The 3,723-nt window shown below is 40.9% G+C and overlaps 1 pseudogene; it reads right to left on the bottom strand.

Annotated features, from left to right (window-relative positions):
• Positions 1–1,937: 1,937 nt before the first annotated feature.
• On the bottom strand, positions 1,938–3,501 carry LOC119350327 (annotated as a pseudogene).
• Between the last annotated feature and the right edge of the window lie 222 nt (positions 3,502–3,723).

A 3,723-nucleotide genomic window follows, 5' to 3' on the forward strand; every position in this document is an offset into this window, starting at 1 on the left:
ATGTTACTTGACCGAGATTCAATCATCGATATCTTCATACCTAGTTCAATCCCGTTATCGACAAGTCTCTTTACTCGTTCTATAATACATCATCTCGTGACTAACTCCTTAGTCATTTGCTTGCAAGCTTATTATGATGTGTATTACTGAGAGGGCCCAGAGATACCTCTCCGATACACAGAGTGACAAATCCTAATCTCGATCTATGCCAACTCAACAAACACCTTCGGAGATACCTGTAGAGCATATTTATGATCACCCAGTTACGTTGTGACATTTGATAAGACATAAGGTATTCCTCCGGTATCTGGGAGTTGCATAATCTCATAGTTAAAGGAATATGTATTTGACATTTGAGAAAGCAATAGCAATAAACTTGAATGATCAAATGCTAAGCTAACGGATGGGTCTTGTCTATCACATCATTCTCCTAATGATGTGATCTCTTTATCAGGTGACAACACATGTCTATGGCTAGGAAACCTTAACCATCATTGATCAACGAACTTGTCAAGTAGAGGCTCACTAGGGACACAGTATTTGTTTATGTATCCACACATGTATTTCAGTTCCAATCAATACAGTTCTAGCATGAATAATAAACCTTTATCATGAATAAGGAAATATAAAATAATAACTTTATTATTGCCTCTAGGGAATACTTCCTTCAAATGTGATAAAAATGAGTGGGATGAACCTTCAAGATTGTTTCTGTGACTATTGCATGCCTAGTTGTTGGGAGATAGTTAATCATGTCTTCCTCCAATACAAACCAGTACGTGATCTTGAGACGGTTTTGGGTCTCCTGCCTTTGCCTGATTCATCTATTTATATTCTTTCTTTTCTACAGACTGTTAAGCCTGATGTTGGCACATCATCTTCGCGGCATGCATTGTGTAGCTGTGGGAACTCCGCAACAAACAGGTTTTTGTCTCACAACAACAAATTGTACACACAATTGAGCTATGGAGCAATTGAAATGATAACCAAGCACCAACGGATTTCTTCTTTTCTTCGGCAGAATGTATTTTCCCATACCATGTAAAGCGTTCCTAAAAGGATCCTTTCTCATTCTTCACTTTCAGTTTTTTCTATTATTTTATTGCCTGTCTTTCTTATTTTGCTTTGTATTCTATTTTGAACCATAGTTTGTGTTTGGAATATATAAGTTAGACCGAGGCTTACCTTCTTATATCAGAAAACATATTAATACTTCTGTCCACCACTATTAGGACTCTCACACTACTATGTTTTATTAATACTAAGTAGTACATTGTTTTTGAACTCATTTTTTATATACAAGACATTAAGACATTATTGTACATTCTGTTTGGGCATAAACATTTGGTTTAGCTATTTCACCGTACAGATGTAACAAACACAATGGAGAAAGGCCAATCCTTATATTTTATCTCATCTTAACATATAATACTACTCTTTAAACCAACCATGTTATCCTTAACATATTAATTTCTGGTGGCAAAAAGGTGGCCATGTTTATCTAAAATAAGGGAAATCTACACTAGTTTCATGTGGTCAAAAGAACTCCATGAATAAAAAGACGGAGTTAGATGGGGTAGACAAGACATAGAGAGAGGGAGTTAGATGGGGTAGACAAGACATGAGTAATCTACTAGAGGCAAAGATTGATGAGTCAAACTATTTCCAAGACATATGAATGCATGTGCACAATTACTGGTATGATTAAAGGCATAGAAAATTCTAGTATTTTGACAAAATACTGAAAATGAAACACCAACAGAAATCCTCGAACTGAGTCTTAAATTGCATTATCTTACTAACTAAATTTCAAGCCTGAATGACTAAATTAAAGAATGGAGAGATATTGTGTATACAACATTTCAAAATATATCTGTCATCATCAGCTATCGTCAATTCATCAACATTTTTTTAGAAATTATCATCTTCTTCAGGTGTCACCACAAATAGTAACAGATTGAGCCACTAATAATTATTCTACTATGTGTCTTTTTTCCAATGCTCTGCTTCCGTTCCTTTAACAGTGTCTTCCAAAGATTCCAAATCCAAAAGTTGCTCACCATGATAGTAGCGCTGACGACAATGATCCAAGATATGCGCACCCACCAGGGGATGAGATCCACAACCTAGCCGGACAGATAGAACAGGCTCATCTTGAGGAAGAAGAGCGGTCCCACAACGCCCCTAACGATGGTGTATAGCACATAGAACGCCGGCGACAAAGTGTTGTACACACTTGCAGTGGCGGGAACCTCGGCTCGCCAGATCCCGATGAGTGTCCACACATTCTATAGGAAGCTGGTTACCTCAGCGAGAAAGAGCAAGACGAGGAGTGCATATGCGCCATGGTGGACGACGTAGCGACATGTGAAGAAGACAAAAAGCATGGCGAGGTGGTGGGCGATCTAGAGGATGCCCTAGGGAGGAAGGCGAGATAGTGGAGCAGGTCCATGGTGAAGTAGGCGACACTATAGTCGATGACGTGGTCCTACATGCGGGAGTTAAGAGCAGTGAAACCCCGGTTTGCCGCCGGCTGTGTGGCAATGGTTGCGACCGCCGCTAGCGCGTCAGTGGAGCCGTGCATGAGTGAGATGAGGCAGCTAGCGCCATCCAGCCGGTGCCTCCACTCCCAACGCCAGAACAAGCTCAATTCACCGACACAGTAGATGACGGCGTACATGGCCAGGAAGGCCGGGTACATCCACTGCTCCTCGACGGCCCAACAAGCCCAAAGCTCCGCCATGGCAGCAGAGAGATTTGCGAGAAGAATCTGATATTGCGGGATTTGATCCGCCGTTTCCGGCCTGTTAGGATTAGCGGCGATTCGGGATATCTCATGGCGGCACAGTGGGAGGTGTGAAGGGGATTCAACTGTGGAGTAGGGTTTCAGCAACGAGTACCACGGAGGTCGATGGCTCTCGGGCTGTGCGGTTCTGTTTGTTTGGCGTGGAGTGGTTGCGTGCGATAAGATAACAGATTTCCTATTTCTGATCTAAAATAGTTATCTCACATCTAAGTTCAGGACCGTTTGATTAAAAGCTTTAAGACTCATATTTTTGTACCCACAGGCTCGTCGAAACGGTTGTTTCACTGTTTTCAGCTCGCGTGTTTCGTGTGTTGTTTGTTGGGCCGTTGTCATTTTGGTGTGTTTATTATTTTTGGGCTGAAGTTTTCTACGCATGTTTGGGCTGTGATGCTCAGCTTTAACCTTTTCATTTGGAAAGCGATGGGAAACAAATGCCAAAAGATTCGATGTTTGATCGCTAGTGATACACTAAATATATTATTTTCTAATCACCTTAGTCTCATCTTTTTCTTTTCTTTTTCAATTTTTATCCCATTGTACCCAAATAATATATCAATAAATTCAACCACATCAACATTGTATTTTAGTGAACAAGAATTATATGTATAACTTTAACACTTATTTTTTGTTTCATTTGTAAGCTCACCCTCGATCGCAGTAAGACCGTCATTTAATGCCCTAGTAACAAGGTCCATCCTCGGCTCTGCGAAAACATTTTTTTTCTAGTTGCAAGTCCACCCTCGACTTGCAACTGTGCCCGATCATTTTTTGTCCCAGTTGTAAGGCCACCGTCGACTCACAACTAGTGTTTGATCTTTTTTGGTCCTAGTTGCAAGCTCACCCTTGACTCGCAACTAGGGCCTGTTTGTTTGTCCCAGTTGCAAGTCCATATTTTACTCGCATTTGGGTTCGACCTT

Source organism: Triticum dicoccoides, chromosome 1B (assembly GCF_002162155.2).
Source record: "Triticum dicoccoides isolate Atlit2015 ecotype Zavitan chromosome 1B, WEW_v2.0, whole genome shotgun sequence".
Lineage (NCBI taxonomy): Eukaryota > Viridiplantae > Streptophyta > Magnoliopsida > Poales > Poaceae > Triticum > Triticum dicoccoides.